We start from the raw sequence: 25,896 nt of genomic DNA, 5'->3' as shown, positions 1-25,896 counted from the left end.
AAGAAATCTTCATTGTTCAACATCCCTGTATTCTGTGGTTATTTCTAATGCAGCTATAGCTAACTGTCAAATATTCTAATTAGTTACAAACCCACAGAAAGACCTTGTAGTAGACATTGTCCAGGGACACGATGCATTCCTCAGAGCACTAATGGGAAACTGGATAAAAGAAAAGTTCAATTATGAGGAGCATTCATTGAGGAAGTTTTAATTCTTATCATTGGCATTTTAAAGGAGAAAGACACCACTATCCAGAGAACATCTGAATTGTTATTGTACTGAAACAAGACAGGAGCCGGAATCAAAACATGTGTATCAGTGTCAAACAGGAACAATGGAGAAGGATGCAGAGCTGGGTTTCCACCTATAATGTCATAATTTCAATATACCAGAGGTAAAGGGGACATCCTAAAGGCTTCTGGGAATGTGTAAGTGGGAGAGATAAGAATTTGATTGCCTTGTGCCTCTCACCAGGAAAGCCAAATTCTGGAATATAGTAGAGCAATTATTTTAAACTTGCTTATTTTTCTTTAACCAGTGTCTGATTTATTCCCAGCTATATCAGCAGTCAAATGAAATCACAAAATAAAAATCTGTTTGTTGTGAGGACTCTGAAGCTTTCCTACCACAGATGTTCACAAAAAAAAAACAAAAAAAAAAAACATATTTCCAAGTATATAATCCAGCCAAGGGCTTCCTTACTCTTTGCAGAAGCTACCTAGGAGTGCAAAGGCAGATTTTTAAATTATGTTCTCTGCTCCCTGCCCTTTTTCTTCCTAACATTGGCTCCATCTTTATCTTCAGCAAGGGAACTCGCACCACCCATACAGAAACCAAAGTCTACAAGTCTGAGATCCATCCAAACCCATCTCAAGCAGGCTTTTTCTGCCTGGCCCTCAGCTCTCCCGAAAACTGTGAACTGCCTGAGGAGGTAGAAGCCAGAGAATAGACCTGCACATGCTCTGCGAGTGGCCTAGGGGCCAGGTGGACAGGGAATTCTTGATTGTCATGACCACAGTCCATAGTCTTGAAGGAGAGGAGGTGAAGTCTGGGTAGGTCCCATAGACTCTTCACTGCCTTGGAAGGGGCTAGAGAAAAGCCAAAGCAGGGCCTTATCACATCTGAGATGCACAGTAGAGGCCCAGTTGCCCAAATATTGGGGTGGAACTAAGGCTAACCACATGAAAACTGAATCCAAAAGCAAGACCTAGAACACAATAAGGAAACATGGAACAGACAAATATATCACTGACAAGAATAGGCCCATGTGTAAGGGAGCTTAGCATATGATAATTAAAACAATGTTGACTAAAATTATCATGTATTGAAAGCTGAGTATGTATGATATTCTCATGGATTTCAGTTCATTTATGAGAAAACTAAGGCTCAAGTAAAATGTATAGTTCACAGAACAGTGCCATAACCATACTTCTATGTGCTGCTCTAGCATCTGCTAAAGGTAACCGTATTTCATGGGGTGGAAGCAGTGGCTCAAGCCTGTAATCCTAGCACTCTGGGTAGCGAGGCACCAAGATCACTTGAATTCAGGAGTTCAAGTCCAGCCTGAGCAAGAACAAGACCCTGTCTCTACGAAAAATAGAAAAATTATCAGAGCAGGTATTCTGGATGCTGAGGCAGTAGGATCACTTGAGTCCAGGAGTTTGAGATTGCTGTGAGGTAGGCTGATAACATGGTACTCTAGTCTGGGAAAGAGAGTGACACTCTGTCTAAAATAAATCACTGAATCAAAGCATAAATAAATAAATATTTGAAATTAGTGGTGACTGGATGAACTTTCAGTAAATAATGTTGGAAAAACCTTGTCTCACATTTTTTCAGGTAACCTGGTTTCTATAGCCTCAGTGGTTTCACACCATAAGAGATCATTTCTCTCTCTCTGAAACCTAAATGGGTGTTTTGTTCCTGATTGGGAGTGATTTGGGCATCACAGTTTCTTCTATTGTAGCCCCACCTTTAAAACTGGCTTTCCCAGGTACATGGTCATCTGCACCAGGCACAAGGGGAAAGATTAGTGAGGATGGTGGTGAGAGGTTTTTATGGATCAGGCCTAAATGGAATTCCCACTTTCTACCCACATTCCATTTCCTGGAGCTCAGTCTCCTGGTCACAGTGAACTGTGGAATAGGCTCAGAAAGGTGAACGTCTGTACCCCGAGGAAAAAGGAGAAAAGTTTCATCAAACATTTCTATCTGTTTGGTAATAAAATTTTAAAATGGAGAGGAGGGTCAAGATTGCAGCCAACTAACAGCTTCCTTGCAACCAGGCATGGTGAGTCTGGGAAGACAAGATTCCAGGCATCTCTGGCTTGTGGGATCTGACCATAAACATCCCTTTGAGGACACAGGGAGTCAGTGAGAGACTTCTGGACCCCAGGAGGAGGTCAAAAGCAGTGTAAAACTGGCAAGTGGTTGCATGTGTTCATTCGGTCTAATCCTACTCTCAGCTGTAAGTAAAGCGGCAGTGAGATTGCAAACTGGAAAGGCCTTACCTGTGAGCTGCTTTAGTTTTTTTGGAATTGGCACTCAATTGAACTACCTTGGGAGAATTTGGACAAGAGTGTGGAGGACTTCAGTATTGTCTGGGGCCCCAGACTGAGCTAATAGTGTTCATCCGTGGACCACACAGAGCCATTGTGAGAAAAGTACCCTGTCAAGTTCTGCCCTCAGGGTCGCAGAGCAAGGATCAGGTGGGAGCTTGTAATCTTGTGACTGAGCAGCCTAAAGGTGGGAACTGAGATCCCTTGCAGCCTTAGCCCTCGGGGGCACTAACAGCATAGCCAGTAAGAAATGACCAAGCTTTGGTTATATTTTTAAAGCCAGGCCTCTAGTGGTGTTAATGAGTCACCCCTGGATTCACAAACCACCAGAAAATCCAACCAACTCTCTAAGGAGTGATCTCATTTAGCAAATCTGCCAGAGAGATGAGTGGTAAAGTTAGAAATATAGTGAGACTCTGTCTCAAAAAAAAAAAAAAAAAAGAAAGAAAGAAAAGGAAGAAATACTTAACCAGAGAAAGAAGAGCAGCAATCTTCATATATTTTTTAAACCTTCCACATAATTGGCTGAAAGCTTGATTGTTTCTTTTTCTTTCTTTCTTTCTTTCTTTCTTTCTTTCTTTCTTTCTTTCTTTCTTTCTTTCTTTCTTTCTTTCTTTCTTTCTTTCTTTCTTTCTTTCTTTCTTTCTTTCTTTCTTTCTCTTTTTTTTTTTTTTCTTTTTGAGACAGGGTCTCACTATGTTGCTCTTGGTAGAGTCCTGTGGCATCACAGCTCACAGCAACCTCTAACTCTTGGGCTCAAGCAAGTCCCTTGCCTCAGCCTCCTGAGTAGTTGGGCTACAGGCAGCTTCCACAACATCTGGCTATTTTTTTGATGCAGTTGTCATTGTTGTCCCCCTGCCCCCTGCGTGGGGTTCAAACTCGCCAGCCTGGGTGTATGTGGCTGGTGGTGTAACCACTGTGCTACAGGTGCTGAGCCAAAGCTTGATTCTTTCAAAGGAAACATGCCGTTTTCATTAGCACTCAAAAGCTCCTATTGTGCAGTGTTCTGCAAGTGTTTCTTTTTATCTCTTCTACCAAGTGAGTCAAAGGGACATGACATCCTAATTATTGCATTTCTACTGTAAATTTTAGTATCACTTATATATTCTCTTATATTCTTCCTTAGTAATTTCTTGCATATTAGTCTTGGCATAGAAATAAAATTACTGACCTATGGGCAGGGATCATACCATTCATGTCTTTCCTGTCTATTCCTAGACCTAGGAGAATGAGGTCAATAATGATCATTGCTGTGTCCTCAGACATGAAGAAGCACTCAGCACAAACTCAACACTTGGTTTCTCACTTGATCTCTCTTTCTCTCTCTCACACCCATACTCCTAATGAACAATTAAAATATAAATTGCACAAAACTCAAACTCACTTTCATCTTTTCTAAAACATAGCCTATGAGGTAGTGCTGTTATTCAGAAAAACAAGTACAACTGAGTGAGTAACTCTATAGTTTGGAGCTTACGAGAGGTTCTGGACTGAATTGGTGAATTTTGGAAGTATAGATTCTACCTTCTTTAGAAATAATTTCTCCTGCAAAAAAAACTCATTTGTAAAGGCAAGCATTACCTTTGGTAGGTAAATTTTAGCTATAAAAGACATTGATTGCTTATGAGGAAAGACAGAGTCTGCCACACTTACAGTGACCAGGGCTATAAACAATGGCATCACCTTCTTCCATCCAGGTTCCCTAAGCCGCCACATAAACAGGACCCCATGGTGACAGCAGGCTCCGTGCTGGTAGCCTGGACTAGCTTCACTCACCTCAGTGAATTTCTTTTTCTGCACATATTCAGTGGTGACAGCATCAAAATACTAAGCCTAGCCATAATTGAGGCTGTAAATCTTTCCTTTCTTCTTAATCTTGACATCTCTTTCCACCAAGACAAATTCACCAAGAGCCTAGGAGGATGAACAGAGACAAAAGGAACAAGGGAGGAGCAGGAAACAGCAGCCAACAGCACACTGCACAGCGCCCAGGGCGTTAGTGGGTTAAGCCCGCTGGAGGAACCCGCGTTTCCTCTGGTCATTATGGAGCTGGCTCAGGGGTGTTTTCATGAAACAGTCAGAAAAGACAGTGATAATTTGGAGCCTACACAGAGAGCTCAAGCAGTCACAACATGAGAAGCAAAATAATTCAAAGGAAAGTGGTCCAGTGTCTCCTTTCTTTCCTTTGCCCCTTCCACTGGCAGTGAGGCCCCTCACCTACAAGGACTCTGACCATACATATGTCCCAGTTCCTCATCCCAAGATTAAGGTTTTCAGGAGAATTTGGGCCATCAGCAATGAGAGGAAGAAGTTGCATGGATGCATGAAGGATACTTGTTGGCCATTAAATTGTGGGCCAGCTATGTTGTTTAATGATTCAGTTTTGGAAACCACTAAAATCTCTGTATATCAACACTCTTACTTGGGGGAAAAAATTCCTTCAGTCAGAGACTGGGTTCACAGGGCATAAGGACCAAGTTAGTAAAATCTAAAGGCATCCTCAGACTTATTAATAAAATTGTACCAAGTGCCCTGCAGTCCCTGAGGGTCATGTGGTCAACACCTGCAGGGCATTGCTCCAGCACCCCTTTTTCTAGTTCTGGTGGTAGCAGCCCTAAAGGATGTGGTCATCTAGCTGCAGAAATCACCTTAAACTCTGGTGACTCTCTAAGTCACCAGGAGGAACATCAGGGCAAGGGGCCCTGATCTATTTTGATGACTGTCAAAGACTTTAAAAAAATGAGAAAATCCATTTGTCCCAGCCTTCCCTGGAGTCTCCTCTGATAGTTCACAGCTGGCAGCTAGAGCAAAAGGTTCACAAGGGACACTGAAGATACTTCCAGAATGGAAGGAGGCAAGGCCACTCTGATCATGTCTGAAATAAGGCAATGACGAGGTCACTCAACAATCACAAAAATCACTAAACATTCCTCTCTCTGCCCAACATCAGTGATGACGGCTCCTTCACCAATGAATCTCTACTCTCACTTTCATCTTGCCTCCTAGATAAAAAGTATTAAGACATCTAATTATTAATTGCAACCACTTCCAAGTCACATCCAATCCAGAACAGATCCTCTCTTCCTAAAATCCTTGAAATCACCAAGACAACACCCAGGTGTCGAATAAGCCCATGCAGACTCCTTCTTAGCACAGTGCCCCTGGTTCCTCTGGGGGCATCCCCCTGGCCCAGTGAGCCCAGCTTCTCTTTATTATAAGTTTGCTCTTGATGGTGTTTGGTTCATGAGTTTGTTAACGTGCTGTGGGCTTCTGTTGCTTTGGAGCAATTCAGCACTGATTTCAGTTCTGAGAAGCACCCTGACTTCCACTGAAGAATTAGCTCTTTTCATGGATGCCACTCTAGGAAGACTCATGTATGGGCCTCCTCTAGGCCAGGGTCAGACATTAGCTTGAAAATTAGATACTCATTGACATTTGAAACCCGAGTGAGAAACAGAAATTGTGGTGGTTTCCAGACCAGACTGGCCAGGCTGTGAGACCACTCCTGAGCTCCCTGTTTTGGGGCCCTCCAGACCTGTCCATGTATAGCAGCCTAAATATCCAACATGCCCATTATTTGAGCAGGGTCAATTTCTCTCTTCCTTTTTTTGGATAGGAACTAGGATTTATTATTGGTAGGCACAAATGACAGGCAACACAGTAGAAGTCCTCGTGAGTGCAAGGCTCACAACTTGTCCAGGGCTATGACTTGGAATGTATTTGACCCCACAGATATCTGGGATGACCTGCTTCTGAGCCATCATGTCTTCAAATTTATCAAATTTAGATGTAAACTCAGTAAAACCCCACTTCCTGGAGATGTGAAGTGGAGGCCAGAGAACTTGAACTTGGCCCTGCAAAGGGCCTCAGTCACATGTTCCTTATTCTGTAGTTTGGTGCAGAGGGACATGATGACTTGACCAGTGTGAACCCTGGCCACAGTGCCCTGGGACTTTCCAAAGGTACCACACATACCTGTCTGGACCCTAGATTGTGGACAGCACAAGTTCTAACACATGAACATGTATTGGAAAGGAATGTCTCCGAAGTCCCTTAGAGGAACTTGTAAAGCAAAAGGCTGTATACACTACCAAGGAGGCTGCTGTTTGCAGCCATTGCACACCAGGCCTCCATGAAGAAAGGAGCATGTTTGGCTTAATTAGCTGCAGTTCTCTCTTGCTTTTCACCAAAGAGCATTGAGGATCATCTAAACAGTTGTAGTCACCAGTCCGTCTGCATGGAGGAGCCCTTTCTGCATCAGTTTGGGGCACAAAGGGCCGGTTTATCCACCCCTGGGCCTGCGTGTGGGAACTTTCAGGCTCCTGGAACATTGTTTCTGGGTTGTGGGGTGGCAATGATGCCTTACTACACTCTGGAAAATATGTCTCTTGGTGACCACCAACAACCACTGATGATTAACGTGGCTGTCACACACTTTGGTAAGAGGCACCAGATCCTTGTCACTACAAAGCAGTATCTCCCTTTTGTAACGAGCACCTTGATACTGAGTCTCTCCTTCGTGGGGAGCTTGGTTAACAGTAGGTGGTCCCTCTGCCCTCACAGCACGTGTGTTCTGAGATCATCAAGTTATGAGCCCTGCAAGCCCATAGGTCAGACAGGTTCTGTGCAACCCACCAAGGATCTGTATCCTGTGTGATGCTGCTCATTAGCTGCTGGCCACCCTCCATGGCCTCTCTCTGTGACAACTGCCATAAGCTACCTCAGCTTGACGTCAGCATCCAAACAGGCCCTAAGCCTCGGACACTGGGTCTTTGCTGCAGTACCCTTGTAAGTACCAACATGATCCAGAGGGTTTTCAGGCTAATAAACAGATCAGAAAAGATTATGCTTTGGTTCATCTCTTTTTCTGTCACACAGACAAGCTCTGATGCCCCTATGTGTCCAGACTGGGCCTATCGTCATGATTGAGGGCAGGAAACAGAGGTTGTGTGCCTGTGACTCTTTGTGTTGGGTCCCTGAGTCAAAGGCACCTTCCACTGTCTTTAGCACTGCTCAAAAGATTCTGGAAATATTTTTTTTGCATCGCACAGTGTGTGTTCCAAATTTAGGAACAGATTAAGCACAAAATAGCCTGAGGGTGACTCCTGACACCCAAGTCATCAGTTTGACCTTGGACAAGTTACTTACCCTCACTTTTTTCATCTGAACATAGGAATAATAGTAGCACCTGCCTCCCAGGGCTGCTGTAATGTTTAAATGCATCATAGATTAAAAATTCCTTAGAACATGTATCTACATTACTACCACTTATTAAAAACTATATAACTAAAAAAAGACTATATCACTGTCAGCTGTTGTTCTAGAACAATTGTTGGAAGACCACTTTATTGTCTGATGGTAATATTTATAAACCATAAAATGTCTTTGAAAATAAGAGCAAATTGGGGCATCAGCAAACTGGCACAGCAATGTGTCTTGGTTTAGGTGTAAAATGATTTCTATTTGAAAGTTCATGGTGTCCATACTGCAAACTCCATTCTGTCAGTTAACTGTCCTGTTTTGAAATCTGCCAACTTGATTCATTTTACACGAATGTATTAACAGGCAAACTCTACGAAGGCTGAAAAGTTTGTGTGATCAGGGCTATATCGCCACTACAGCAGTGGTGCTTTGTGAGATAGTGTAATAGATGGTAATAAACATTTGTAAATCAGAATTAAATTAAGGACTGACCTTTCATGTGTATGACCAAAAGCGGCTTTGAAATGGCCTACAGTCAACATTATTTGACTTTTCACAAGACCTGACTATACTTGGCAAAGCATCCAGCATTTAAAGGTGAAATTCACAGGTCATTGTACAGATGCTGCTGCTCTAAACAATCCGTACTTCATTCTTCTGTCTGGACATAGATGGCGTTGTCATTCTTATATTATGGAGTTCCCATAAATTAAAAAGTTTGAATTCATTTTTGGAAAATAAACTCCTTAAGGACAGGGTCTGAGTTGATACATTAGACTCTATAGACCTCTCTATTCCAAAGTGCCCTCACTTGGACAGAGGTTTTTCGCATTTCTGATAATGGTGTTGGCTCCCTAAACCAGGCCCTCTCCCTCCCAAAGCAAGTGTAAAGAATGACCGGGAAATTATCCCAGGGGACTGGGATGAAAGCAGGGGAACATGGAGTACCCAGGAATAGATGTCATAATATTCTCCTGAGTGGATGAAGAAGCATTCAAGTGGAAGGTAAGGACTTCTAAGTGTGAGTATGGGAGGGACACTTCCCAAAGGAGGTTCGCAAGTAGCCACAATCCTCCTGTTTACCCCAGGGGTGGGATGTTCCTGGGAGGCCAGAAGAGTTTCCTTTTGAGGAATTTGGACAATTCATTAATCTCAGGATTTAGGTCTTACGAAATGTTCTTCTCCATTAAAAGAGACTTTGTTCCATAGAAACAAGTTCTTCATCATTTCTCCAGCTTCTTGTGCTTGGCTCCCAGCCTTTTTAAAATGTGCATCCAACTTACGAGCTGCCTGCTCAGGAGCTGCCACCTCCTCGATGATCTTGATCTGCCCCCAGTAAGGTTGCAATCTGCCATGTTTCTGCCTTAAAGTCCTTCAAGTTTCTACTTGCTTACAGCAATGTCTTTCATTTCAGGATACTTCAAGCTACTGAGGTTATTCTTATTTTCATTTTTTATTATTATTAAATCATAGCTGTGTACATCAATGCGATCACGGGGCACCATACACTGGTTTTATAGACCATTTGACATATTTTCATCACACTGGTTAATATAGCCCTCCTGGCATTTTCTTAGTTATTGTGTTAAGACATTTACATTGTACATTTACTAAGTTTCACATATATACTTGTAAGATGCACCGCAGGTGTAATCCCACCAGTCACGCTCCCTCCACCCACCACCCCCTCCCTCCCCTTCCTTTCCCCCTTCCTCCTATTCTTAGGACTTCAACCTAGGGGTCGTCCCCCCTCACCACCTCTCATGGCCACCTACTGGGAAACACCCAGAGCCACAGATGGGCAGAGCAGGGACTCTGAGAAGTGTCTCAGGTCACATTGTCTTCCTGGAAGTGCCTCCTCTGAGGGCCCTTTTCCCCAGAGAGACTGTGTCTAGCAAGTGACTTCCTCAGAGATCAGAGACCTGGGACCACACAGAAGGAATAGGACGGCTCCCCTTGAAGAGCTCACATTGAGTAGGCAGAACTTTACTCACCTCTTCTCCTTCCACCTCTCCCTATCTTCTGGGCTTTTTCCTGAGGCTGGGAAAAAAAAGAGATTAAGAGGCTGGGACTCACTCCTCTCACTCCACTCACTAGGATAGCGGTTGTCAACTGTATTAAAGGGTTGCGGCATCAGGAAGGTTGAGAACCACTGCTCTAGGAAGTGCAGGCACTCTTTATCAACAAATAATGTGATTCTTCATTTTAATTGATAGAATATTAGTAACTTCTGTCAATTTTTAACAATGATAAAATATTTCCACTTTTTCCTTCTTTGAAAAGTTCAAAGGAGAATTGTGTGTGAAACCCCCACTTGATGCTCTCAGAAGTCCTGTGCTCAAGGAGGAGAGGACGCTGAGTCAGAATCCAACAGTCACATCTACTTCCACAGCAGAGGACCCTGTATCCTGGGGACAGAGTTTGTAAGCTCTGGACATTGCTCTCCTGATCAGTGCAGCAAGAAGGAAGGCTTGGTCAAGTGACACCTGCCATGGTTATGTGACTCTCCATCAAGTGTCAGGAGCCTGTTCTCCTTCAGAAAACCCACGCTCTCTAAGTGTGCCAACCCAGGACCACAACCTCACTGTATTTGGGATTTTATCCTGGAACCTTCCACTACACCCACGCAGGCACCTGTGAGCCTGAGGTTGGACCTTAGTCCTCCTGAGCAATTAGCCCCGCCCCACCTCTTCCTCTAGCGGAGTCATATTCTACCAATCTTCAGGCCGACCAGCTCATTTAGAAACGTGGGGATGGGAATGGAAAACAACAATGAAGAATCTCTCTTGGGTGTTCCTTTCCCTTTTTATCTTTATGGTCCCAGGCTGTTGATAGGAATGAATTCATGACTAGGTATGTCACATATATAAAGGTTAATGCCAAAAAACCCAGAAATGTAAATTGAGGGTCAACATTTAAAATGGTAGTGTAGGCTCCACCATAATTCAGGATTACTATTCAGAGAAATGAACATATTGTCCATTCTCTCAATAGCTATGCTGCCTGAAGCTACTGTGGGCTGAGGGTGCAAGGGCTTAGGTATATATGGTCCCAGGCCTGCGTCACAGAGCACAGAAGAGTCACAGAGAGTTTCTGAGGGTGAGAGGGAAGAGCAGGAGGAGGGTGTGGCCACTATCCTGTTCCTGCTGCCAACAGCCCAGCAGATCCCTCCACCCCTCCTGGGCCCTCTGCCCCCCACCCTCATCACGTTTTCCAACTTTATCCTTCTATATCTGATATATTTGCCTCAGTGAACTTTTCTTTCTTTCATCCATCATCCAGATATTACCCGAGACCCTGTTACCATGCAAATCCTTAACTTGGACCTTGAAAGTCTGAAATATTGCCTGGAATTTCCGCTTGTTCTAGACATTAAGAGTCTCAGGATCACACACATTGTCACAACCATGTTATCTATAGAATGCTTTTGCCTTCCATTAACCCTGCTATGAAACCTAAAGTTATTTTGCATTTATTTAGTTTTAAGAAGTTTGTTAGCAAACATTTTGTTTTAAAGTCAGCCTTTTTAATTCCCAATTAGAGGGGTTGCTTCAAATAATTAAAACTAGCAATTCATTATTCAATATCTTATTTGTTATTCAATAATTTGTATATTTAATATAAAACTAAGTATATAATAACAATTTTATTTAACTAAAATAAAAATTTAACTATAACTGCAGTGATCTTGGGGATAAATTTATTTTTCTGGAGTTAGTAAAGCTTTAACTGTACAAAAGACTTTGGGGACATGCTACCCACACACACACACACACACACACACACACAAACACACACACATCCTTGATAAATCAATTCAGTGTTTCAATTTGCAAATCCAGGAATCTATCAATTTCTTTTATTTCAATCTTTGATTCATTGTACTGTCCACAGTTTTTGTAATCTCTGAAATAGAGTCCTTTCCCTCTACATCAGCTGTATAACAGATATGTAATGCCCCCAAGCCAGGCATAGGTGAAGCTATTGACTCTCTCAGTCCTTGGTTGTAGGGTGAGACATAGGAGGGCCAAAGTGTTAAAGCACGTTGGCACCTGTGGTTTAGTGGGTAAGCTTCTGGCTCCATATATCAAGGATGGTGGGTTCAAACCCAGCCATGGCCAAACTGCCACAAAAAATAGCTGAGTGTGCGGTGGGTGCCTGTAGTTCCAGATTCTCAGGACGCTGATGCAAGAGAATCACCTGAACCCAGGAGTTGGAGGTTTCTGTGAGCTGTGATGCCACAGCATTCTACCGAGGGTGACAAAATGAGACTCTGTCTGGAAAAAAAAAAAAAAAAAAAGCAGAACCTAGTCTGTAGCAGCCTCCCCTGACTATCCTAAGGGCCACATAAATGTGTTCTGTCTCATTTAATAAATATTTACTTCTGGAAACTAGAAGAGAGAGACATCTGTAAGTTGGAGCCTCTTCCCTTGACCGTATAGTGCAGTTTTAGCATTAAGCTAAGAGATTAATGCTAAACAATGTAGAAAAATTATCCTAAGGTTTATTAGCAGTTAATAAAATAATCTTTTTCTAGGAAAACACAAAAGCAGATAGACAGCAACACAAATGTTTTTACTCAACTATAATAGGTGCTTTCTCTCCTTAGATTTTAATTATTTTGTCGAAAAAAACAAACAAACAAAAAAAAGCATGTATTTCCTGCCCAGTCCAAAATACAGAATGAAATGTGCCTGAAGATGTTCATCCTTGCTGTATTAACAGTAGGTAACGATGCCTGAGTGTTTCATAGTAGGAGTTGGGACCTAACAACGTTATTGCAGAACTATGTCACCATGAAAACTGATGTTTCTGAAAAACTTCTAATAACACTGAAAAATAGCGACGTTGTAATCTTAGAAAAAAAAATCATAGGGTATATACAATTGAACACGTCTAGGATTTCAGTGACATTAAAATCTGTCTAGAAACAAAGGGAATAAAAACTTCCATTGCTTCAAATTGCCTGAGAGCCAAGGGGCCCGTGGCTGTGGAGGGCAGGCCAGGGGGATAGTGGCTGCTGACGCTCAGCTCGGTTGCAGGAGCTGAACCCTCAGTCATCACTGCCTGGTTCCCTGTGAATTCCAGTCAGAAAATCCTGTGATTTAGAGGCAGCAGCCCTGGCCTCACTCTCGAATGACTGGCCTTCCTTCTTGGAAGATGAAATGATTCTCATCCACACTGGATGTGACGCAATCTGACAGCTCTGCAGAGCTCCGGTGGGGCTCAGGCTGGGGTTGGGGACTCAGAATCTGAGGCCTGAGGGTGGCACCAAGTGGGATGATGGGCAGAGCGGAAGAAAGTTCTCACGATGTTCTGTTTAGTCATTTTGATTGTGGGAAACACTCTCACAGCTGAATCAGCAGGAATCAAGGCTCTTGGCCAGAAAATCAAGCCTTTCTGGCCAGAGAAAGGTGTAGCCCTCCCCACACCCCACACACATATATGTACGTACATATGCATGAAGACACAAACTTGCACACACATGCACTTACACACATATACACATGCACACACACCTGTTGCACACATACACACCAACTCAATTATACATGTGCATGCACATGTGCACAGGACACATACACATACACTTCTGTACATGTACACAAATGCACACATACCATATACACGCAGACACAGGTATACTCATGACACACATTCACACACATGTGTACATTAATGTGATCATGGGGCACCATACACTGGTTTTATAGACCGTCTGACACATTTTCATCACATGGGTTAACATAGCCTTCCTGGTATTTTCTCAGTTATTGTGTTAAGACATTTACATTCTACATTTACTGTGTTTCACATATACCCTTGTAAGATGCACCGCAGGTGTAATCCCACTAATCACCCTCCCTCCGCCCACCTCCCTTCTCCCTCCCCTCCTTTTCCCCCTTCTCCCTATTCTTAGGTTACAACTGGGTTATAACTTTCATGTGAAAGCCATAAATTAGTTTCATAGTAGGGCTGAGTACATTGGATACTTTTTCTTCTATTTTTGAGATACTTTACTAAGAAGAATATGTTCCAGCTCCATCCATGTAAACATGAAAGTAGTAAAGTCTCCATCTTTCTTTAAGGCTGCATAGTACTCTATGGTGTACATATACCACAGTTCGTTAATCCATTCATCGGTCGATGGGCCCTTCTCCAATTTTTATCCATGTTGCAGATGTGTTTTGTTTTGTTTCCACTGATTTTTTTTTTTTTTTTGCAGTTTTGGCTGGAGCTGGGCTTGAACCCATCACCCCAGGTATCTGGGGCCAGGGCCCTACTCCTTGAGCCACAGGCATCTCCCACCACTGATTTTTTTTTTTTTAATGCACCTATCATCAAAGTCAATGCTTTCAGGTGTGCAAGTCAGGAGGTTTTTGTACATTTCCTGTTGTTTCTCCAGCACTGCTGTCTGGCTCCAGAGTGCTGCATCCCTCTGAGAGGGAGCTCTGCACCCAGTAGCAGTCACTTACCATCCCCCACCACAGCTCAGCCCCTGGCAACAGTGGATCTGTTCTGACTACATGGATTTGCCTGTTTTCACTGCGATCTGATGCCCAGGAAATTGGGTGGAACCGGTGTGAAGCTTCGGTTTAAGCAGGAGATCAGATAAGCCCTGCCTGACCAGCTTGGGCATGTGTTCCCCTCTGTGTGCAGGGGTCTGGTTCCTTTAGCGAGGAAGGGGACACCATGTCCTTGTCACTTTCTTCTTTCTAAGTTCCACAGGGGAGAAGCAGGAGGCCCCCAGCACAGGATACTTAACGATTCACATTGACAGAGGCCTCCCCTGTGCTAAGCACAGTGCTGAGGATGGGAGATGGAGACTCAGCCCTGATCATAGCCTTGAGGAGGTACACACGGGTGAAAACTTCCACCGTTAACACCCGAGGGCTTCTACAGGGTCCACGTGATGATGCATTGCTTGTGTCATCCTGGTGCCCCTTTTCCCACCACCCTACCCTGCTCCCTAAAACGGACCCATTTGTGTTTGTCACCTGTAGCCTGAGGCCTCTCCTTTCACCCCTACCCGGGAGCTTTCCATCTGCTCCTGTGCACCCACCAAACCTATCCTGCCAGTCACGTCCTCCTAGAAGCTTCCTCCCCAGGCAGCTCAGGCCATGTATGGCTTTTCGTGGTGACCAACATGACTTGTAATTACATCGTGCTCTGCGCTTCCAGACCAGGAGCCACTCTAGGGTAGAGATGGTGTTCCCAGCACGTGGCAGGAACTGTATAAATGACTTAAGCCAGAGGGACCCCTTACCAGCGTCTCAGTGTGATCTCACTCCTGGCCGGACCTTTCCTGCCAGCTCTAGGTCCTGGCAGGTGCTCATTTGCTGCTGATCCCCCGGCTGAGCCACTGCTACTGTTATAACTGTGCTGCTACAAACTCGTACGGCTCCTAAAGGATCCAATTTTCTCCCCCCATTTTTGATTCCTAAATTGGGGCCAGACTTTCTCAACAGGAGTGGCACTGCCACCTAGCGGCACCATGGAAACCTGCAGTGACATTTTTAGTTCCTTAGTGTTGGGTGCCCTGCTGGGGCTGGGTGTCAGGTGTCCAGACTAGGTGCACACAAATGTCCCTCACAGAAGATTCTCCTGGGTTCCCCTGAATTCTGACCATCTGCTGAGCATTTATATAGGAACAAAACCTATTTAATATCATTTGAGCTAAGGACAACTATTCAAAGTATATTGAGTTATCCCAGCATGGCACAATTTTATTAATTGATGGATAAATATATTTTGGATTTGTATCTTCCATCTCTGAAAATCCCATTAGCATGGTGCTGTGGTCTTTGGGCTGCCATAGGGCCCTCCATTGTCTGTGGGCATTTGTAGGAATTTCATCAGTGATCATGTGGTTGAAGCAGATACCTGCCAAGTTCCCTGGTCACACCCCGTGTCCCAGCAGGAACCTGCAGTGTATTATACTCTGCGTATGTTCCTTCCAGGTCTGTGTTACATTTCAGTTAGGGGATTCTACTGAGCTTCTAAAATTATCTGTGTAGAAGTGTTTCTATCTATGAATTCTATTTTAGGAGAGGGAAAGGGACATGAAAAAGCCATCTTGTAAAGTTCTGGGGCATACACATTTGGAGGCCAAGGCTCTGGACTGTGATCTGTAGGACATGGAATTGTCCTTACTTTGGCTTCTTCTTCTGACCATAAACTCCCTGACAGGCTGGTTCACTCCTGAGAATCCCATGCAAGACAGTGCTGGCAGAAGCTGCTGGCAATGCCTTTGCCAGTCAGAGAAATGGAGGGAGGGGGCAGGTGTGGCTGGAGGGGTTGAGACAGATGCACTTCCTGTCCACAGCATGGCTCCCCCCTACCTGGAGGCTTCCAGCTCTCACTGTGCTTGTACTCACAGCCCTCACTGACACCTCCAAGAAGCCCCTGTGGTTAGTATCATCGTCTTCCCTCTCACTGGAGGAAACTACAGCTCAGAGAGGCCAAAGCACTTGCCCAAGGGCACAGAGCAAAGCCGGGACTCACGACTGGGTCTTCTTCCTACCACTGCTGGCCACTGACCAGGAGGTAAGGGCTTCTCAGAAGCAGGGACACAGGGAGGAACAGGGACGTGCACACTGAAGGCAGAGCCACAGCTGTGTGCTGGAGTGACAGTACATCCCAGAGGCAAGGCAAGGGGCACCCTCTGGAGCAAAACATTACTGTGGAGAGACTCACATCTCCCTGGCACACTCTTCCCCCTCTGCCAGGAGCTGTCAGACTTGGCTGAGACTGACCCAGTCACCCTTCACCATGTCTTTGGGGAGAGAAGCCAGGACCAGGTGAGTGGGGAGGGGGAAGCAGGAGGTACAGGGAGGGAAACCTGAGCAGGGTGCCAGACAGGACAAAGGGACTAGGTGTCCTGGGGGAGGGGGGAGGGTACCTCATGGGGACACCCGGGGAGTTCAGCGGTCACACATTGGAGCAGCCCTACCCACACTGCCATTATTTGGCAGGACTCAGCAGGCAAATTCTTCAAAGATGTCCTCATTAGTTCTATTATGAAGTAACTTCAAGGACAAAAAAAATTTTGCCTCATATAAAGGCATGTAGATATTATTTTACAGAATAACTGGGCTCTGAACCCAGATATGGCTGGGTAGGGCTTGACAGAGGCACACCAGGCTCAGCAGGCCACACAGGGCAGGGCTTCTGTATGGTGGGTTTGCACTGGGTACAGAGGTTTCCTAAGAAGAGGACGCACCCCACATAGAATACTGGTAATAAGTGGGCCTGAGAGGAAGCACCACACTTCAACCAACACCACACAGAGCAGACCTGTTACTTCTGTAAAGGACTACGGTGAGCTCCCCTGAGGGCAATCAGAGAGGCAAATTTTAGACCAGGGGTCAGAAAACACCTCTGTGTTGTTTTCTTTCTTTCTTTCTTTCTTTTTAATTTTCTTTTCATTTCTTAATAGTTTTGAAATGTACCATTGCATCATGCTCATTAGGTAAGGTCCTCCCAAATACCCTCCATCCTCCCATATTTCCCCTCCCCTCCCTTCTCTCTCCTTTTCCCTTCTACTTTCTGGACTATAATTATGTTTTGCCATTTATATTAATGTGTAGGTAGGTGATTATATATTGATTTAATAGTAGTATTGAGTACTTTGGATACTTTTCCAATTCTTGAGATACTTTACTAAGAAGAATATGTTTCTGTAATGGACCGCCCTGTCGGTGGTCTTCAGTCCGAGGGAGTGTAGGGAGAAGGAACGAGGAAAGTTGAGAGGTTGGTGTAGGAAAGACAGTCTGGCACACTACGGGTGAAGTATGTAGTTGTAAATTTACTGGGTACACATGTTGGTATTTATACATTTTTACAGAGCTTACATAATGCAATTTTTCCGCTTACGTGCGTGGGTTATCTTTGCGTTTACAAGTGTGATTTATCATGCATTGTTATGTTTTAACGTTCCGCTTCCGGAGGGTGGCGGTTATTAGTTAACTCTGCTCGCTTCCTTCTATCTCAGTTTCTTATTATCTTTTTAGAACAGCTTGACATCTTCTTTATGTTAATGTTTGACTAATTCTACATTTACTATTTGATTTTATTGTTATTGATAATTATAATTTTGATTTAGAGTAAATTCCTTGACAAGTATTATTTTTCCTATTGATTTTTATTATGCGTGACAATTGGTGAAACAAGATGTTCTGAACAGGACTTTATGGTGGGTGGATGTGTTTCAGTGACTTTGTAACTTATGTAGATAATTTGTATTTCATGTCCTTGGGCTTATCGTCTTAGCTCACTGGTGGGAAAACATCTTTATGTGCTCATTGTTGGTGCCACTGAGTTTAGTAGCTCACAAGGCTGTGCTCTATCTGGATTAGTAGTGCATTGTGCTCATTCTTAGGAAAGTACATATTGACAATTTATCAGAACAAACAGACTTCTGGTACAGGATGACAAACACATGAGTAGACGCCACAATCTTTAAACTTAAGCGGGTAACTGAGTATGCTAGGTAACATTTCTGATGCTGTGCATACTGGGGGCGCTAGGGGCAAAGCTCCAGGGAGCATAAACCACCTTCCCGTCGTTCTGTAACGCGGACAGCACTGCCTCACTACGGCTATATGCCGTGGGTGCTGCATGTTTCAGCTCCATTCAGGTAAACATAAAAGATATGAATGAAGTCTCTATCTTTTTTTATGGGTGCATAGTATTCCATTGTGTATTTAATCCATTCATGGGTTGATGGGCACTTGGGCTGTTTCCCTGTCTTGGCAATTATGAATTGGGCTGCAATAAACATTCTGGTGCAAATGTCTTTCTTGTAAAATGATTTTTGATCATCTGGGTATATACCTAGTAGAGGAATTGCAGTATTGAACGGTAGTTCTACTTTGAGTTCCTCGAGTGTTCTCCAAACTTCTTTCCAAAAAGGACGCATTAGCTTGCATTCCCACCAACAGTATAGAAGTGTTCCCTTCTCGTCAAACCATGCCAACATCTGTAGTTTTGGGATTTTGTGATGTGGGCTACTCTTACCCGAGTTAGACGATATCTCAAAGTGGTTTTGATTTGCATTTCTCTGATGATTACGGATAATGAGCATTTTTCATGTGTTTGTAGGCCATGTGCCTGTCTTCATCAAAGAAGTTTCTGTTCAAGTCTCTTGCCCACATAGAAATGGGGTTATTTGTTCTTTTCTTGATTAGTCTTTTTTTTTTCCTTTTTTGAGACAGAGTCTCATTATGTCACCCTCACTAGAGTGCCATGGCATCACAGCTCACAGCAACCTCAAACTCTTATACTTAAGCGATTCTCTTGCATCAGCATCCCAAGTAGCTTGGGCCTATAGGCGCCCACTACAATGCCTGGCTATTTTTTGGTTGCAGTTGTCATTGTTACTTAGCAGGCCCGGGCCAGGATCAAACTCACCAGCCTCGGTGTATGTGCCTGGTGCCCTACTCACTGATCTACTGGCACTGAGAGAGGGCCAGGGAGTTTTGGACTCTGTGGGCCATATAGTCTCTGTGGGAGCTGCTCAACTCCAATACTGCTCTGTGGAGGCAGCCAGAGACTACACAAAGGCACAGGAATGGCTGTGTCCCCATAAAACTTTATTTATAAAAACAGGCAGTGGGCTGGATTTGGACTGAGGGCCAGTTTGCTAAGCCCTTGATGGTCTCCAGGAAATGAGTCTCTACTCCAGCCTGAGTGCCCTGATGTTGACAGCCACAATAAAAACCACTTGATCTCAGAGAATCACTTATGTCAGCAAAGCTCTAATCTGTAAGTTTCAGCAGGAGGAAAGGACAGTCAGCCCACTGTCAGCAGCAGCAACTCCAGTGAAGCCATTACACTGCAGCAATAAAGCCACAACTGTATCTTATTAGCTGACGTTTTTTTCTCTCCTGCTTAGTGCATGAAATGTGAACCAAGACTTTCCTCTGTTGGGAGGAACTAGATCTGCAATGGGGAGAGAAGGCAAAGGGAACTGAAGAAATTTCACTGAAAAATATTTTGCAGAGCCGGCTGTGGCAGCACCTGTAGTTCCAGCTAATTGGGAGGGAGAAGTGGGGGGATACCTTGAGCCCAGGAGTTCCAGATCAGCCTGGGCAATATAGGAATACCCCAACTACTATCTATAAAAAAAACCAAAAAACTAAAAACACACACAAAATGTGAGGCCCAGTAGCAAAGGCAGACTCCTTAAACCATAGAGAGCTGCTCTTGTGCCTCTCGGGCTGGGGATCCCTGCGCCCCTGAAGGGGGTACCGCAGAGTTTCTGTGCTATTCTAGACCTAGGTCGTCCCTGCTGGAGAGTCCCTGTCCTGCTGAACTGATCTCTGAGGGTGTGACAAATGGGTCTGCCTACAGTGGTCGGCGCTGTGGCTCTGATGACTCTGGTCACCGCCGGCGCACAGCGCCTGTGGGGGGCGCAACCCGCGAGGTCCGAGGCGGCAGCGGGGCGGGGCCGCGCACGGCGGGAGGCTGCGGGGCTGTGAGGCGCGGGCGCCGCCTACCGGCCGGAAGTGACACACAAAAGCGGGGAGCGGGAGGTCACTCGGGGCTTTCGCCACCACTGCCTCTATGAAGTCTGTCTCCACTCGTCTTCCGGAAGCCAAGGGGACAGAGCCGGACGCCTGAAATGAGTGAGACTTGCAGCTGCCACCGCTGCCGTTATAAAGCCCAAAGGCCGCCGCGCCTACGTTGCCACCCGGGTCGCCCGGCCCTTTCTCCCGCAGACTCGGCTCCGCCCGTCCAGGTGCAGGTTACCAAGTGCCGGGCGCCGAGCAGCGACGGGGACACAGGGCCCGAGAGTGCCAGGCAGAGTGTGAGGCCGATACTGCCACGCTGGGGAGGCGCTGTGAGTCCGCGAACGAGGGCGGGAGGGCGCATGAGGGAGAAGAAGGGGCGTCTGCGGGGAGTCGGCGCAGGGGGAGCGAACAGCGAGGGAGGGACAGGAGCAAGGCGTTCCCCACTTAGCAGGTTTTTTATTTATTTATTTTTTTTACATATACATGTATTTATTAGGTTTCCATTTTTTTTGCCTTCACAAAATTAAAAAGGCTTCATTTTAATAACAATAACAATGCTTAAAATGAGGACTAGAAACAAAAACCTTCTAAAGAACGAAGGAACATAAATACATTCAGAAAAGGAATCAGACAATTGCTACATCTAAATATTAAGCAATAATAATAATAATGCAAAGAAAGCAACATTCACATTGTCAAATAAGAATATATCTATTATGGTATGTTTTGATTCTGAGATTCAGTATGGAGTCATCAGTTAACTTCTTTTTTTTTTCAGTCTCAAAAAATAGACAACTAATATTCATAAATAAAAGTAAAATATAATTTTGAAAAACAGATCATGCCAAATCTTGTAGACAATAGAAAAAGAAGAAATACTTCAAAATCATTCTACTTGATCTGGGTACACCTGATATTAAAATTGGAGACTTTTTTTGTTTGTTTGTTTGTTTTTCAGTTTTTTGGGGGGGCTGGGTTTGAACCCACCACCTCCAGTATATGGGGCCAGGCCCTACTCCTTTGAGCCACAGGTGCCACCTGATACTTACAAGTTTTATGATGAGAAGTTTTTGTAGGCTGACTTCTCATTCCTTTGTGGATGAGGAGGATGGAGAAGTTGAGGGGAGTGAAATAGGGGTTTTGAGTAGATCAGGGAGAGACATAACTAAGATGACGGTCCTGTACCCTGCACAGACTGGACTTTCTTTCCTTTTCAGCGTGTCCCAGTGCTGAGGAGACTGCCTAGGGCCAAGTCATCGCTGGAGGAATGAGTGGATTGTTTTTAGGAGGTGTGGGAACTGGCCATAAGTCACAGATGACGAATTAAGCGGCATCAAAGCCCTTAATTGTGTCATTTTGCCCAAAGGGAATCAGCCTCTTTTTAAAAGACAGGTCTAGAAAAGGTAGAAAGTTGGATTTTTGTAGGCAAGAAAGATGAAAGGAGACTAAGGTAGGCTGTTCCGGGTGGAGCTATACAGGTTTGTGGTTAGTGGAATTTTCTTTGGAGGGGGGAAAATAAAGGCAAAAAGTTATTGAATGGACAGGGAGAAAGTTTAAAGTGGCTTGTCCTTGTCATCTCAGCAAACATCATTTTGTTCCTTAAGAAATCCTGCTGTCTCCTGAGGACTTCCACACAGACCCATCCTCCTTACATCCTTATTCTCAAGTCCTTGACTCCAATGACTGCTACCGTTAGCAACTCTCCCTGCATCAGCCTCTAGCTCCTCCCTCCCAGGAGCACCTGCTAAATCCCCCTCCCACATGACGGTCTGGATAGGACTGTACAACAAGTGCCTCAAAGCTTCCATTTTGAGTCAGGGAACATAAAAGCCATTAATAACCCCTGATCCCAAGAGCTCAGAACTTCCTTGAAGACTAAACTGGCAAGTTAACTTTTATTCCTTTTGGAGTCCCCATTGGCAGGAAGCAGAGGCAGCAATCAATAGCTTGGGAGATTATCCTACCACAAATGAAAATTACATAAAGAGCAAGAATCCCCATAGAAGAAAATTGACCTCCCTTGTCATTGTCAGCACAACCTCCTCTCTTAGAGTGATGCGTTGGTAACCTTGTATAATAATTAAGTGGGATTACTGTTGGTGCCACCCTATTTTGGGTGGGTCACACTTGGATGCGCTGTGAGTGCAAATTCTGTCTCACTGCCTTATCCAGTGTTTCTCTGAGTGGAAGGAAGCAAGTATCTGGGCACCAGGTATGTCGTGTTCTGTGACCTCAGGCCAACTCCGCCTCTTTAAGGCATCACATTTCCCTTCGTTAGAAGTCTTCAGGCAATGGCTATATGGAAAACATGGCAGAGGGAGAGTTAAATGCTCTGAGTTCCCTAGTCTTGCTTTTTCTACCAACTGGGTGTCTAAATCTATGATGTTCAAGCTATGAGAATCAAATTTGAAAGGCTGTGTCTGCCTTTAAATATATTAATTATATTAATAAAACTAGAAATTAAATCTTGTAGCCTATTGACTATGCTTCCTCTATAAGCCTGGCTGTCCTCCTAGGAGTGAAAGGTTGCTTCTTTTGTCCTAAGGTCTGGAGCTATGTCAGAGTGGAGACTATAGTGGAGGCAAGATATTGCAACTAGCTTCTCCTCCTCTCCGAGTTTAGAATGAACATTGGCAATATTATGTCAGGGGATTCTCAGAGATCCTTTCACTTTACCATGCATGGTGAACCCACACTATCTTTACCTTCACACCAGCTCTCTCCTTTTCTTTGGATACTTCAACCTCCAACTTCTGATATATATGTATTTTTTTGAAACAGAGTCTCAAGGTGTCACCCTGGGTAGAGTGCTGTGGCATCACGGCTCACAGCAACCTCAAACTCTTGGACTTAAGCAATGCTCTTGCCTCAGCCTCCCAGGTAGCTGGGACTACAGGTGCCTGCCACAACACCTGGCTATTTCTTGGTTGTAGTCATTGTTGTTTGACAAGCCCAGGCTGGATTCGAACCTGCCAGCTCCTGCGTATGTGGCTGGTACCCTAGCCACTTGAGCTACAGGTACAAAGCTGATATTTATTTAATTATTTATTTATGACAGAATCTCACTTTGTCACCTTCGGTAGAGTGCTATGGCATCATAGCTCACAGCAACCTCAAAGTCTTGGGCTCAAGCAATTCTCTTGCCTCAACCTCCTGAGTAGCTGGGACTACAGGTGCCTGGTACAATACACAGCTATTTTTAGAGATTGGGTCTCACTCTGGCTCAGGCTGGTCTTGAACCCATGAGCTCAGGCAATCCACCTGCCTTGGCCTCCCAAGGGCTAGGATTAAAGACGTGACCCATCGCACCCAGCCACTCTGATATTTGTCTTACTAGTCATCACTCCACTGAGCCATTAAACAGGTTTGACTTTAACCATGGATATGGATGATGAGGAGGATCCATTTGTCACCTTTGGCCACTTTGCCTTTGATGAACTGAGTGGGGTGTCCCAAGAAGAGACCCTTGTGTTAGGATGGCTTGTAAGAAATCTCCAATGACACTGCCTCTTGGTATTTACACACTTGTGTATCACCCTCCCCTTAAATGTAGGTGGGACTTAGTGATTTACTTCCAACCAGGAGACTAAGGAAAAGACGACAGGATATATTTCCATTTTGAGTTTACAAAAGATAGTAACTTCTATCTTGCTTACAGACTCTCTCCCTTCCTGGCTTTGATGAAGAAAGCTGCCACACTAGGAAGGCCCACATGATGAGGAACTCAGGGACATCTCTAAACAATTCCAGCCAACATCCAGCAAGGAACTGATGGCTTCAGTTCAACAAGCGTTGAAGAACTGAATCGCATCAACAGCTACATAGGTGAGCATAGAAGTGTATCTTCCCCACTTGAGACTTCAGAAGAGACCTCAGCCCCAGCTGACAACCTGCTTGCAGTCTTGTGAAAGACCCTGATGCAGAGAACCCAGCTAGGCCTCACCTGGATTCCTGACCCACAAAAACTGTGATATAATAAATAGACATTTTTTAAGCCACTAAATTTTGAGGATCCATTACGATAGATGACTAATATACCCCTAAATCACTGTAATCTTATGTAAGATGTAGCATGGCTAGGGACAAAAATCTCCTCTCCCAAGGAAGATGATAGTGTGTTTTATGATATCCCTGCAGATACTATCTTTGTGATCAGAGACCATCCCTTGTACTCTTATACTGAAACAGTATCACTGTTGTCTCCACAGCCCTTACTAGTAGCTGCCAGGAGGTAAGGGCCAAGTACAGGAATGGCAGGTGTAAGATGACCAGGATGGGGTCATTATTTTCCCTCTTCATTTTTTTCTTTCTTACCCACTTCCTTTCCCGTTACATTTTTCTTACTGTCTTCTTTTTTTCCCCAAATCCTTGGTAGCTGCTACCTGATGACCAATTGCTTGCTGCAAGTGATTGCCAGGTGGTCTATTGCTCTTACAATGATACCATCAAGCCAAGCATCTTAAAGAGATTCCCCAGGGACAGGGTCTTCCCTTTTCTTCTAAATGCCCTCACAATCAAGACGACCTTATAGTCAAGCTCAAATTGTGCTTTCCAGACACAGTACCTCACTATGCATAATAGATTTTGCAATAAGACCCACCCATTTCCTGGACCGTGCCCCTATCTACAGGAGAAAAACCCATCCGTACATGTTCCACTCAATAAAGTTCAACTGCCAGATACTCTGGAATAAGTAACTTTTTAAAAAAATAAAAGGAAACTACTGTTTTCAGGAAAGTATTTTTATCCCTGGATCCTTTCAGAGCTACCTAGTCTGTCCTCTATAGGCTTCAAAAAGGATAGAGAAAAGGGAAAGGGGAACTTCCATTTTCCTTAGGGGAAGGTGGGGAACATGGCACATTCTCCATACTTCTTGAGGGAAAGAAGGCTGGCCCTTAGGAGCAGTAACAGTTATTCCTCACCACGAGATCCAAGAGGAAGGTTTCTCCCTCCCACTGATCTCAGGGCCTAAACACCCCCATGCTTCCAATTCTAAAACTTCTGGAGGCAGAAAGGGGAATTTCTAGCTTTACTGTGCTGGAGTAATTTACCCCACCCTATAGCTGTAAATAGTTTAAAGTGATTAGGGAGAAGGTGAAAAGATGGCTTGAGCCAAGGTCTGTACATTAAGGATTTTCTCACTTTGAAAAGGCTTGAAACGTTTGAAAGTTTTAGCATAAACTTTTTGTACCTTTTATGGTATTTTAATTGCAAGACGTATAAGAAGGCTCTTATAGAGGATTCTAGGTTAAGACTGAGAAGGGTCATTATTAGCTTCCTGCATGAAACTCATCATCATTTAGAAGCTTAATGAGGCAAAGAATAGTAAGAGCATGCCCTCTGCAAGCACTTGAAAACTTTTTTTCTCTCCCAATCTCCTTTAGGCTATTCGGCCTCTTGGGGCTCTCAGATGTAGCCCCTTCCACCCATACAGTGTTCCACACTGCTGCTCCCTCTTTCTTCTCTCTACCAATCCCTCTTTCCTCTTCCCGATATTTAAAAACTCTCCTTCTGTTTTACAGAGCAATTGTGATAAACCTCAACCCTCATGACCAAACACATACTGATTTCAGGAGCAGAATTCTCTTTAGCATCATGTGACCTCTAATGAGCATAACTGAA

At 44.3% G+C, this 25,896-nt stretch overlaps 1 non-coding gene and 1 pseudogene across 1 annotated transcript; one reads left to right on the top strand and one right to left on the bottom strand.

Annotated features, from left to right (window-relative positions):
• The first annotated feature begins 957 nt into the window (after window positions 1-957).
• The window catches only part of LOC128579525 (death-associated protein kinase 1-like), a 71,571-nt pseudogene continuing 46,632 nt past the window's right edge, over window positions 958-25,896 (top strand).
• LOC128579527 (small nucleolar RNA SNORA70) lies at window positions 6,593-6,726 on the bottom strand. The gene has a single exon (XR_008378180.1). It is a non-coding gene; the product is annotated as a small nucleolar RNA SNORA70 (small nucleolar RNA).

The sequence above is a fragment of the Nycticebus coucang genome, unplaced genomic scaffold (genome assembly GCF_027406575.1).
Source record: "Nycticebus coucang isolate mNycCou1 unplaced genomic scaffold, mNycCou1.pri scaffold_62, whole genome shotgun sequence".
In the NCBI taxonomy this organism is placed as follows: domain Eukaryota; kingdom Metazoa; phylum Chordata; class Mammalia; order Primates; family Lorisidae; genus Nycticebus; species Nycticebus coucang.
The sequence above is the reverse complement of the archived record's forward strand: the minus strand, read 5'-3'. Positions and strand labels throughout refer to the sequence as shown.